This window comes from Phoca vitulina, unplaced genomic scaffold, assembly GCF_004348235.1.
Source record: "Phoca vitulina isolate PV1807 unplaced genomic scaffold, GSC_HSeal_1.0 scaffold15, whole genome shotgun sequence".
NCBI classification, from domain to species: Eukaryota; Metazoa; Chordata; class Mammalia; order Carnivora; family Phocidae; genus Phoca; species Phoca vitulina.
The window spans coordinates 24506293-24520335 of record NW_022589718.1 but is presented as its reverse complement, the minus strand read 5'-3'; the positions used below and the strand labels follow the sequence as shown (position 1 = coordinate 24520335).

Sequence of the window (14043 nt, the reverse complement as noted above, 5' to 3'; positions counted from 1 at the left end):
TTCTTTGCTTCTCCAGTCCTTTCCAGATCTGCGTGGAGCAGGACAGGAGAGCAGGGAGACATATAGGGTAAGGGGGAGGCAAACCCATTTCCTGCGGGATAAAGTCAGCTCTCCCAGAGTGTTCCCACCCTGTCCCCCACTTAGTGCTCTGCTATTTTCCTTCCACCCAAATAAAAATTCATTATATAAGGAGACTCCTTTATGTCCCCCTCTTCAAAGAATCTTTCCTTGATCTGTACCCCAACTCAATCCTTTCTTTCTCTGAAATTCAAATTTCTGTTGCCCAGACTCTTCACTATTGAACATCACGTCTCAGGGACTTCTTTCTGCAGCCTGAAGGGGTGCAGTAGCTTATGAGACCATTTAAGGCTCTAAAATACGCTAACAGAAGTTGAATACATTCTTGTCTCTCAGATAAATTATAAGATATCTTAAGCGAGTCATTTGTTCATTTGTATTTCCTAAACAGAGAGTAGACGCTATGGGCAGGAATTTCAGACCAGGTAGGAACTGAGGGTCAAGGGATGTGGGGAGCTACTTGAGAGCTAGTGGGAACTTGTCAGGGTTCCTCATATCCCTAAGAGGTAGTTGTCTAATCAACCAATTTCAAGGGATAGTCCTGATTTCATGCTAAGAAGGAATACATGTTTCTGCAAATAAATCAATCCTCTAATAGCAATAAATAATCCATTTTGACATCCTAGGAGATTTGCTTCAAATGAATCATAGTAAGCTATTTTTTCCCTTCTGGGAAGAATACTATTTGCAGATATCTGCAAATTGGGAAAGAGAGTTTGTTTCCTAAATGGAACTATTCTGACAAGAAGGAAGAAAAGGTGAACTGCACACACACACACACACACCTCTCTCCGCCTCCTGCCCCACCCCAAATTCCCTCCAAGTCTTCATTCTCTTTAAATTACCTGCTTATAAATAATATCTGATAAAAATCTCACTAAAAATGCATCTGCTTTTATATTAAACTTTAGTTAAATCTCCATTCCTGGACTGTATCATTAAAGTATTTGAGTGTGTATGTATACTTTTGTCCCTTTCATCTATAATGCATCAAAATAAATGGTTTATCTACAGATAACTAAAATTCTGTGTGTGTGCCTCAGTGAAGTTCGGCTTATTTAACAATTGCAATTAGTAAATATCCTGGAAAATGTTTAGAATTTAATTTTTAATATGATCCTAATGTTGCTGAGTTCCCAGTAGCACAATTATAGTATTTATTGCAGCCAACATTTACCATGCTTGACCGTGTGTCAAGCTCTTTTCCATGAGCTCTGGTAATTTTCCCAGTAACACACAAGGTGGGGCTACGGACAGGTGCCAAATTACCGAGGTATAAGTGGTGGGACCCAGTCTCTTATCCAGGCAGCCTGGCCCCAGAATCAGTGCTCAGAGATAGTCTGACTTAAAAGTGATCCATTGTGACTGTCCTAACACTCCCCACCCCCCCAAAAAAGAAAATTGACCTCCCAGTAGGACAAATAAACTCATATAAATTCATGTACAGAGATGTAAGTTTCCTCACTTGATATAAAAATGTATTCTTTTTTTTTTTAAGATTTTTAAAAAATAAAAGCAATCCATTGTAATAGTCCCAAATAATTTGCCTTATCATGGTTTCTTGAATGCTTAAATACGAAGTCAGTGAAAAAGCAATCTCAATAAATTTTGTCATATCATCCTAAAAAAATCACCAACCTTCATGCAGGTGTTAGGGTTAGCAAGTACGAGCTTGTACTAAACTAGAAAACAAAACAAAAGTATGCTTTGTATCTAAGGCAACTCATAGGATCAAAAGAAATAGCAAATGGCTATTCTCATTTAAAAGTGAAAGGCCTCAGAATGTGCCACCCCAAAATATGACTGTAGGAGTTTTGGACATGCCACCCCAAATATACTGTATATTGGTTATCTGGGGCTGTAGGCACTTGGAAAAGCAAATGCAGGGAGAGGCTTTCTCTGAACTCCCCTCATCTGCCTCAAGGCAGATCCTCCAAAAGGAACTCAGTTGTCATAAAGCCCCTCCTGGGAGTGTCATCAACCAGGGAGGACTAACTCTTGTCACATGAGAGGATACTAGAAGTTGACACCACACACAGACAAATTTGTCACACGCTATTACACCTTTCATCTCTTCTTCCAAGGGCCCATTTATCTTTCCTAAAAATCATTTACTCTCCCCTTTCACTATGAAGATAGAATTTAAGCCTGAATTCTAAGCCACCTCAAAGATTTACTCATTTTTCTCTGGCTATTTCCCATGTATACATGATGTATGCATGGTAATAAATAAAACAGAAAAAATTCTGTTTTTCTCTTGTTAATCTCTCTTTTATACATGGGTCTCGACCCAGGGTAGAGGAAAAAATAATCCCCCCCTCCCCAAAGTCTTCCCTGGTCTGTGAGTGCCCTGGGAGTATTAAGATAAAAGGAGTCTGCTCATGAAGAAACTGGTACACCGGAGATTACTGAGCAGATCCTAGGACTCAGGAAAAAGTCGGAGGGGAGCATGTACTTTAAAGAGAGGTTGAAGCTGATGACATTCAATGTTTGTGAACTTTGACAGTCTGAAAGTGAGGCTGCAGACGAAATACCTTTGACAAATGGAGCCAGTGCTTGATTAGTCACAGTTACAAGGTAAATATGTACTCTGGGTGACACTTAGTCCCCGTCCATTCTCCAGAGTTGTCTTCTTCAGCCCAGAGCCACTCTTACACAACCCATGAAACCCAAGGGTACCTCAAGACTACACTCCGGATTCATTCATCCGTGTTTGCCACCTACTTGCCCCACAGCCACAGCAGAGTGATAAAGAAAAAGGCTCATTCACACGATAGCTCACTCTCGGCAATGACTTGGAATCAGAACGGATAGTCCACATAGAGGTAAACTGAAAGATTCCCCAACAAGGGAGCCTAATCTATTTGACCTAACTATACCATGCTTAGTGGCATAATTTCTCCCCTTGTTTCCATCACTAGCAATTCTACTCTAAGTCAGCATGTTGAGTAAGGCATAATAAGAATGTCAAAGTTCTGGGTTGTTCTTAGCAACATCTATTAATCTGAGCTTCTGTCCTTCTTTACTAAAGAATAGTAACCAAGGTAAGAATTGGCAACATTCATTGGCATTGAGATTGCCCACAGTTTCTCCCTTTTCATTGATTATTTAAGTGCTTTAAAAGTACTGCTTCTTTCACTGTTTTTCAGGGCAAGACAGAAGGAGAGGTTGATTTTCCAATGATTGCTGTGACTTGGCATTTGTACTTAGAATTTCCACTGCTTTCAAGTTTCAGGTTTGGGGCTTAAAGGGGTTTGGTACAAGGAGCAGCAGCTGTCCAGCCCCAACTGCCTGCTCATGCCTGCTCCTGGACCGGAGGAGAGAGGGAGGTCGGGGAGGACAACAGGGATTATCAGGAGCCTGGGTCTCCTCTTTCCTCAAGCAGTGTCAAGAATTTGCTCCTTTAGAATGTTTCCCTAGAATGGCTGTACTTTTTAGAGAGACCTGTGTTGACAATGCAGGTACAAAAGAAATGAGATTTTTTTTGTTTTTTAAAGTTGGGGATGGAAAGAGGAGGGGAATTCTATCCTTAAAACAAAACAAAACAAAAACTTAAAACATTGTCTTTTCCAGAGGTAGATGGTCTTTAAGACCCCTGGCAGTTTAGAGATCCTATTTCTGAAGCATGGGTGGGAAGCTTAGGTGTATATGGTATCATCCCAGCATGGTAGAAGGTAGGGTGCCTTTATGATGATTTGCATTTTACATAGAAGGGACGGCAGGTGGAAGGAATTAAAGGACTTTCCCATATATAATACAAAATCTCCACAAAATCAGGTTCTGTCTACAGTCTAAAGACCTAGACCTCCTGTTGAGCTCTGGGGTGAAATGGGGGAAAAATTTAATAATACAGTGAAGTTTCCTCTCAGTAAGCAAACATTTTCACTCCCACTCACTTCGTTTACTCCAACCAGGAGGCAAAAAAGAACACCGTGGCTTACTAGTTTAGAAGATCTAGTTTGCTAGTTGCTTAACAATCTCAGTGAAACTGCTTTACAAAATATAACACACTGCGGGGCAAAAAACATTGAGAGAAAGAAGTTAGAGAATTAAGAAGGAATAGCAATAGAACATTTTTGTGCTTTCCCTGTCTTCTCCAACGTCTGCCTACATTTCTGATTTAATCAAGGCCGTTTGTTTATGTGCAGCTTTGAGCAGACACATATACTTTGCTGACCCTAAAAGAACACATTATCCACATTTGAAGCAATTTTCGTGTAAATGATTGTGCTGTTAACCTCCAAGGGTCATTCAAATATTTTCTGAGAAATTGGCTGCTTTAAATTCTTTCTCAGAATGTCATGTGTTTCATTTTTGTGCAGAGGAGATGACAGGCTGGGCATTCCAACAGGAGTTTAGTTAATTTAACTAGTCCCTGTCAGGGGAAGTGAAGTGATGGGACTCATAAGGCCAGTCCCAGCCCAGAGGTTCTCTTTCTTCCCTAATAGAAAAGGCAAAACATGCAGTGTGGTTTTGCAACTGGGCAAGTTTAGAAATATTTTTAAGCTTTCTGCTTTGCCAAGTGTTTCATAAAAAACTCTCTTCTTTCTATTTCATGCCAAAAAATGTTACACCATAAATATGTTTTCCCATATCTGGCTACATGTCCGGGATTTCTTCTTTTCTAAGAATAAATAATTGTTCTGGGTTATAAAAATGCCACTTGCTCTATCAGATTAAATATATCTTTATATAGAAAAGGCATTTGAAACATTCCACAGTAGGTCTAAGGAAGCATCCTTACTTAATATGATTTTGTTAAATTAATTTTGATTAAATATTTGGTCTTTGAATTCTTTATGTGACTTTTTTTTTTTTTTTAAAGATTTTATTTATTTGACAGAGAGACACAGCGAGAGAGGGAATACAAGCAGGGGGAGTGGGAGAGGGAGAAGCAGGCTTCCCGCGGAGCAGGGAGCCCGATGTGGGACTCGATCCCAGGACCCCGGGATCATGACCTGGGCCGAAGGCAGACGCTTAACGATTGAACCACCCAGGCGCCCTCTTTATGTGACTCTTAATGGAAAGTTCAGGCTTGTTTTATAACACTTCCAATTCTACTTTTTTTTTCTCACTGCCCTCTTACCATTCCATTTTGCTAGAAAGCATTAAACAAGAATTAATTTCTGTCTTTGACCAAAATAATACCTTGGAAACAATACCAGTGCTAGGGAACTCTCTGGGTTCTATTCTCTATCTGCATATCTAGCTGGGGTTAGAAGGGTTCAGCCGTCAATGTTTCAAGAACTCTAGCTTTAAAAAAGTGTGAACTTGCAAATTAGCTGTCAAGTTTAATAGAAAGTGAATAATGCCACCCAGAGCGGACTTGTCTCCATTTCTGGAGTCCTATTGATTTTGCTGTTAGCTAAAGCACAAACACATAGGAACGCTGAAAAGTAGCAATTCATATGGGTTGGTTTGGTATTTTCTTTTTTACCAGCTAAAAATGGTTATTACATTCATAGTCAGAAAACTGAATAAATCATCTGAAAGTGGAGAAAATAGGACAAAAACAACAACATGCCTGAAAAATCAATAGTTGTACACCTAACATGTGATCAATATTTACAGAGAAATAAATTGTACAGCATTAGCTCTCAAAAACCACTAATGACCTGGTGAAATACACTACAGATTTAAAGCTTCACATTGGACAATTTTGATACATGGTCATCTGTTACTGATATTTAATGAATCAGTAAATCTACTGTAAGTAAAAAGTATTCTAAGTTGATATACAATGTTATTGCTAGTTAGCTGGTTAATTTTTTAAAATCTCTGTGTTTGTTAGTGTGTGAAGGTGTGTGCGTGTGTATTCGGGATGGGGGAGGGGGCTATGGTTCTTTATAGATGGTTTCCTCTAAACTTTCTGGTTTATAAATCCTGGCCATTTTTCTTAAAATCTAAAAACCACAAGCACATACAGATGAGGACATGCAAACATTTCAGAAAGAACACAGGAAAATATGATTCTGAAAAGTTGCAAAGTTGCTTGAGAGTAAACCAAGATTCTCTTCAAAGATTAATGCTATACTGAGAAACTGAAGGATGGAAGAAATAGTTTTGTTCATCTTCAACCCACTGTCACCCTGTCACAAATGGTACCAAATAAAATTTCCATCCTTATCCCATCTTCTCATCATATGGCCCTTTCCTCCTCATTCATGGGGCATTAGTTATTTACGTTTTGAAAATGTCAAGCATCTCAAAGCACTTACATTTTGTTGAACCAGGTCTCCCATGGTAAACGATAAAACCCAGCGCAGTGAGCCTGCTTCCTAGGAACGGCAAATCAGCATCGTGATGCACCCACGCCAGAAATAATACCCTCCATTTGCTGCAATTGGTTTAGTATCAGTGCTATAAAAAATAGATGACGGAAAACCGAAGCCTTTGACAGAAATACAAGTCTGCTGTTGTGTGGCTTCTACGGGACTGGAGCAGAGCGAAACAGTCTTAGTTATGCATTGAACTCAGGCTTCAGCTATGCTGGCCGTGAGACTCGGGTGCACCGTGAACCCACGCCGTCAGGGCCCTCGGCGCTCTAAGCGCTGGCGACACCTCGTTCTATTTACTGAAATGGCACAGCGCTAAACCTAGGCGCTCCTGTTCGAAGTCAGTTGGCACATAAGCTTCAGCCTATGGAATAGGACGGTGGAGTGGGCAGGCCGAGTTATTTATGGTGCTTGGGTTATCCTCTTGGCTTTTGCAAAAAGGCAATTTCCAACACAAAAATGGTCTGTGGCTTCAGCATCAGGAGAGCTGAAAGTCAGTGACATCAGGGCTTGAAGGTCACGCAGTCCTTGCTGCAGTATAGAGAGGTGCTCTAAGGCCAAAATGCAAAATAAGCACCTTAGATCAGCTCTCAATGCATGAACTATTTTTTTTTTTTTTTTTTTTTTGGCATAGAATTGGAGCAAAAGATTGTGTAGAGAAAGTCTAACTAAAAATTGCAAACTTAGGACCTGTGGTCTGTGCCTTGCTTCAATACGACAGCGTCTGTGAATATAAGAATGCTGACTATGACTCACATGAGGACATTAAAGAGACTATCATTTGGAAATTTTAACATTATGCAAGAGAGAACAACAGGCGTCAAGAAGGAAAAAGGCAGAGAGAGTAATAGAGAGAAATGCATGGAAAATACCTTTTGCCTCTCCAGTCCTATCACTGCATTAGAACCAGATGGTAAGCCTGAGATTTACCTTCCTCCTTACCTTTCATTATGCACCCTTTCTTTTGTGGCCCTGATTGGACACTGCACTAAAATCTACCCAAAGTAAACTCAAAATGTACTTTTGTTTTTGTTATCCGCTCTATTTCTGGTCCATTAGGTTGGACTAACTCAGCCCCAAATCATACACTGGCCAGCTTCAATGAGCAAATGTGAATGCTTGGTCTTAGCGGTGACTATGAAGATGTTTATCACCTCCCACCACACCTGGGCCTCGACTCCATCCTGGTTGTTGTTGGCTTGTCTTCTCTCCAATGCTTCAGGACTTCCATGCAGCCTCTAATCTCTCCAAGCTTGGAGGCCCTTCCCAATCCCCCCACTTGCCTTTCTCTGGAATTGGTATCTCAATTCCCTTTCATTATTTCTGATTTAACTTGCCCTACTGGCTTCTTTTCTCTGCTCATTCTTGGTGGAGATTATAGTCTCTGGTTCTCAGGGGCCAGCCCGTGCTCCAAGAATTTGGGTGCAGAGTTCAAAAAACCCCTGAGAATCTTATCTTTCAAACCTGTCAGTTGGCACCTCAGGGTTCTTCAGTTCCTAAAGCAAGCAGTGAATAAAAACAAAACAAAACCCACTGACCTTTGTAAAGGGAGTACCTCTACACATTGGGAGCCCTATCTGTGGGGAAGACTACTCAGCTCTGCATCTTGTTCTTACCATTGATTGGCCATTTAACCTTGCATACTGCAAAAGGGGAATAATAGTAGTATCTATTTTATAGGTTGCTCTTTCACTCACTCATCCGTTTGTTCATTCCTTCAGCAAATATTTATTGAGAGACTCCTACCTCCCAGACAACAGGAATCCAGAAGAGTCCAGAACAGTCAAAGTCCATGCCCTCATGGAGTTTATATTCCACTGCCGTTTACTTTGAGGTTGAATAAGATAATCCACCTAAACTGTTCACCACAGTGCCACTGACATCGTAAATACTCAAGAATTGTAAGCCATTATTATGGTAACAATAAACTTTTAGCAGAAGTTGAAAAGTTGAAAAAAATAAAGATACACCTGTTACAGTAAAAAAAAAAGGAAAGATAATATCGGGAAGTCAGGAAAGAGGAATACTTGCTAAAATCATTCATGACTCTGGCATCAAGTAGATTCTCAGTGTTTCCTAATCATTGACCTGTCCTATTTGAGGTAGCAGTACAAACTGGGAACATGTATACATGAAGTGTCTACTTATGTGCACTGCCCAACACCACTCCACAGCTGCACAGCCCTCAGCACATGTCAGCGCCCTCCTTAACTCTAAGAGGCACAGTGAGCATGGCCACCAGCGGCGCTGAGCCCTCTGGGCATGGGCAGTACCAGCTCCAGTTTCCTGAGAAAGGATCTCATTTACACCCATCTCTGAAAGCACCCTAGATCTGGACCACAGATCCCAAGATCGGACTGGTGGGTAAGATTGAGGTTTTGCACTGTTACTCTTTATTAGATACACTATCTTTTTTTTTTTAAGTTACCATATTTTTACAATAATTTCCATTTATTATATATTTTTTGTAGCATCCTAGTGTGAGGCAAGCTAGTCTGACAAGGTGCTGCTTAAAGGAGATCTATAGTTGATAAGTTATTTGACCTCACTAAATTTCAGCACAGCATGCATGAAAACCTCAAGTATTTTGAGCTTGCAGTCTCTTGCATACACACTAATCCCTGATATTGCTGTTGATTTTACAAAGACTGTTCAACCCGCTCCCTGACTGCTCTGTAGGATGGTGAAGAAGAGGACCAATAATCCCTCAGCCAAGCAATGTCAAACCAGGTTATGAGTCTTATAATTATTTATTCCACATTGTCTTTTACTCCTGAGGATGAAGACAGAGAGCTAAAAAGTGTGGTATGCAATGATTTATTGTCTCCTTTCAGTATATACACCGAGGCATTTAGAGCTCTGTTTCTTGGTCCCATAGTCTACTCTTACTACTTCGAATCCCCTGTCTTACTCCCACACACGCTATGTTAGATGAATGGTTGGACAAGGCAAACTTAAGTTTCCTCGTATTTCTCTTTCTCCTTCTGATTCTTCTTCTCTCTGTCTTCTTCCTTTCTATCTTCTTTTTCTTCACCTCCCCCTTTTTTTTATTATTCCATCTTCCACTTTTATTTCCTAAAAGTTAACCTGGCCGGATGCTACTACAATAATACAGTTCCACTATTTATGGGAGTGCTGATGGTATCAGAAGAGTAGACCCCACTGTCTAAATTATTGCATTCCTGTCTGATTTGGAAACACACTCAGTCCATGCAGCCCTTTCCAGGGTCTTCAAGAATACCTGGTGGGTATTAGATCCAGTTTTCTGTATTACTCAATGAGTGTGTTACTCTAATCTCTAGTGTACTGTATTATATTTAGTAGAATACTTTTTTAAAAAGATTTATTTATTTATTTTGAGAGAGAGGGCACGCATGAGCAGGGGGAGGGGCAGAGGAAGAGGGAGAGAGAGAATCTCCAGCAGACTTTGCACTGAGCGCGGAGCCTAATGCAGGGCTCGATCTCACGACCCTGAGATCATGACCTGAGGCAAACTCAAGAGTTGGGTGCTTAACCAACTGAGCTACCCACATGCCCCAGTAGAATGCTACCTTAATACTTGGGGAGAATTTAAATTTAAATAATTACATAAGTAAAGAAAACAAAGTAGCAAATTGGCATTTCCCTTTTTGGTTCACTTTAGCTGGTATATTTCATTTTTAAGCATATACTCCCCCCCTGAACCCCCTCTTCAACCCCAACACACAACTTGGGCTGTCTGGTGAGGTCTTGTGATAAAAGCCTGTTTCATTGTTCTCTATGGTCACTATCTCTTGGCCACGACTCCTCCTGCCATTTTGCCTCTCCCTGAAAAGTGGGTTAGGCCCCGCTGTCCTAATTATGTCGTCCTTGTCATATCTTTGCTCTTCCCTCATCAGCAAAACCTCAACTATGTCTTTCTACATTATAAACCATGGAAAAGACAACTAAGGGAGAAATCATAGAAGGAATAACAAAATGACAGAAACACAAGGGTAGAAAGAGCAAACGGCTTTTCATCAGGGGCGCCCTTAGGTAAGACTTACAGGAGAGAATGTTTTCTCTACACTTAAGTAGCCTGAAATGTTATAGAAAGATGATTCCCTAGTGACCTAATTCAAACCCATTTAGTTGTTCCTGAAAAGTCCTCCACGGACATTACCCTAGGGCATGTCTTCAGGGTTGTTTTTCAGAAGCATGATAGATTTCTGGGGATCCATGGGTTCTCTTTTATCTGATTAGTTGCTTAGGTGGGAATGCAGATTGTGGACAGGCTACAGTGAGCTAAATTCATCCTGGGTTGATGTACGGTTAGGAAAGCCCAGGAAAACATTCCCGTGTGGAGTTAGGCCCTGTAAGGAAGCACCACCTTTTGAGGAGGTTTTCTTCCCCCATCAACCAGACTGTCCTCTGAACTAGTGCAGCCTCGTAGGCTTTAAGCTAGAAACAAGAGATGCATCTTTTTTGTGATGCAGAAATTTGAATTTAGTTGCAAATGTTTGAATGTGAGCTCAAACAAGCTTCCAGTAATCTGACTGGAAAGGACTAGAGGGTACTAGTTCATGGGGTATGTTTAGGGGTGCCTGACTTCTCTTGGTTAGAGCCCCACAGAAGAGAAAACACTGTCCTCTTTCAAGGACAGCTGGAAGTTCAAATTCCAGGATTGGGCGATCGCCGGTCCCTTCCCGGTTCCCACGGTGGCCCCAGACAGGTGCGTCAGACCCACAGGTGATCAGGGCAATGGCTTTTCCTTTCTGTCCCTCAGCATGCACTGCCCTGTGCCTGCGGGGCGGGGGAAAGGATGTGGCGTTTGCTGCCTCCTGGACCAGGGTCCTTCTACTTCTCCCCAGATTGGTCACTGTGGTAAGAGCTGGTAACAAAGCTCGCTTTTATCTGAAGCACACCTTTTGAGTTTTGGGGTAGTCCACTGAGGCAGACCAGGCTGTTCTCTGTGACCCTGCGGAACTTGGAAATTTGCATTTAACCATACAACACCCCGACCTATGACCTTGGCCTCATCAGCGAGGACCGGGCTCTCAGGAAGCAAACCGTGGCTCAAGGCCCCAGTGTGTGGGAAGCAAGCTTACGGGAATCACTGGCTCCATTTTCAGGAGCCTCATGCATCCGCATATGCTACCTGAGCACACTTAGTCTTTTGGGTGAAGTTCTTTTTAATCATGTTGGCTTTGAATTATGCTGTTTGTTCTTGAAAATATTCTCAGTTTCGCATCCATCCATCTTGCCCTTCCGTATGTACACCTGCTTCTGGGATTTGAAGTGAGGTGCGATGTGGACCAGAGTGCCTTTGCAGATTGCACAACCTCCCTGCACAGTGCAGCAAAAGCACCCTCTATATAACCAATCCCAGCTCTCAAGGCAGGGCCCCATGGGCAAGTTTCAGGAGGGAAAAACTGATGGTGAGAGATGATTTATTATGGATTTTGTATCTGTAGTTTTTTTCTTTTTTTAGAGATTTTATTTATTTATTTGACAGAGAAATAGAGAGAGAGCACAAGTAGGCAGAGCGGTAGGCAGAGGGAGAGGGAGAAGCAGGCTCTCTGCCGAGCAAGGAGCCCAATGTGGGGCTCGATCCCAGGACCCCGGGATCATGACCTGAGCTGAAGGCAGCCGCTCAACCGACTGAGCCACCCAGGCGCCCCGTATCTGTAGTTTTGACAGTGACATTTGGGCGTAGAATTGATTTGTTAACTACCTCAAAGTAATTTTCCAGTCTAATTAGATTTTGTCAGTGAGCTAATTCATCTTTTTTTTTTTTTAAGAATCCAAATAATCCACTGAAAAATCATGGCCGAACCTGACTTATTATTAGAGCTGGTTTACATTTTACCTGTGGCAGCTCTAAGATTTCCCTGGGCTGTTTCTGGAGCCTAATTTATTGATGAGTTCCTGTGCCCTCCTGCAAGAAGAAGCATCTTTCCACCTGAAGAAATGAGGGGCTCCACCTACATTATTCTTGGAAGAGAGCCTGAGCAACAATGTGAGGGAACCCCAAACTAAGATGGTGTTTTTTTTTCAGAGGGTGGCAGACAGTGGCCAAAAGTGTGTTTAGAAATATGGCTCTGCTTGCTGTAGGTATGGCTTCTTTTTTGTTTTGTTTGTTTGTTTGGTTTTAATGTACATTTAGGGAACTTTGATCAAGACCCTTTTAATAAAAACCGGTCTTGATAAAGCCACAGAATACCATCGCCACCAGTAGGAATCAGTGATGCATTGCCATTACTCAAACTCTGGATGTGGTGCCAAGGGAGGACACTGAACAACCCCGTCTTCCTGGGACACAGAAGGGGCTCCCGGGCATCTGAGCAGGGAACCACGGGGACACTCCGTGGCAGCTGCTATTGCCAAAGCCATTGAGTCCTGGGACTGCTGGGAGCCACAGTCAGGGGCAAAAAAGGTATTATGTTGCCAAGAGCAAACAGCTTCCAGGAATTGCCCCCCTCTGAGCTACCTCTGGGAACAGTAGACACTCTCAGAGAAGATTTAATTGCTTTGAGCTTTTTGCCTTCTTGATCTCCCACTGAGAGTCAGCCTTGAGGGAGCAGGAGGTAAAGTCCTCCGGTTGCATTGAGCAATAACAAGAAAGAAAGAAAAAAGGACATTTTTCTCCTGAAAGCTGGAGGAGATCGGCTATCAGAGCTAATTATACACAATTACTTAATCTCATGGACCTCTGATTCCTGGTCATTCTGGGTCAAAATTACAGAGACACTTGTATTAAGTTGTAGAAACTTCGGGTATGTCTTCTGCCCATTTCTTGATTGGATTATTTGTTCTTTGGGTGTTGAGTTTGATAAATTCTTTATAGATTTTGGATACTAGCCCTTTATCTGAACTAGAGGGTATTATGCTAAGCGAAATAAGTCAATTAGAGAAAGACAAGTATCATATGATCTCACTGATATGAGGAATTTGAGAAATAAGACCGAGGATCGTAGGGGAAGGGAGGGAAAAATCAAACAAGACAAAACTGGAGAGGGAGACAAACCATAAGAGACTCTTAATCTCAGGAAACAAACTGAGGGTTGCTGGAGTGGAGGGGGTTGGGAGGGATGGGGCGGCTGGGAGATGGACACTGAGGAGGGTATGTGCTATGGTGAGCGCTGTGAATTATGTAAGACTGATGAATCACAGACCTGTACCCCTGAAACAAATAATACATTATATGTCAATTAAAAAAAAAGAAAAAGAAAAGAAACTTCGGGTATAAGGATTTTCAGGCCAGTGGAATTTTATGAAGGGAAGAAACTCTAAAGTTAGTCCCATGTATGCAGTAACAATGAGGAAGTAATTTTGGAGCTGTGGGAGAGGCAAAAGCAGAATGGGCCAGAGTAGACTAGATTGCCTAGAGTTTCCGGATCTAATGGGAGACTTTCAGTTGCCCAAGTAGACAAACAAATACAGAAATGGAGACCAAAGCCTTTAACGCAATGGAAAAAAAAAGAAAAGAAAAGAAAAGAAAGAGAAACTGCATGCTTACTATGCCTACCAAGTGTATACCCATTAAGCTCCTTATAAACAAAAAATTAGAAGCTATTCTTTGGAGATTATTGCTCACCTGCTGCCCCAACTGAGTGCTGTGGCTTCATTTTCCATCTACAAACACTGGTTAGGCTGGTTGCTAGGTATAGTCATTGGGGAAATAGTAAACTGCTTATATGTGACCACTTAGATGGATACATGCAAATACCTC

At 41.7% G+C, this 14043-nt stretch overlaps 1 protein-coding gene across 9 annotated transcripts in view; it reads right to left on the bottom strand.

Moving 5' to 3' along the window:
* SORBS2 (sorbin and SH3 domain containing 2) overlaps positions 1-14043 on the bottom strand; it is a 347266-nt gene that overhangs the window by 140237 nt on the left and 192986 nt on the right. The window lies entirely within an intron of this gene.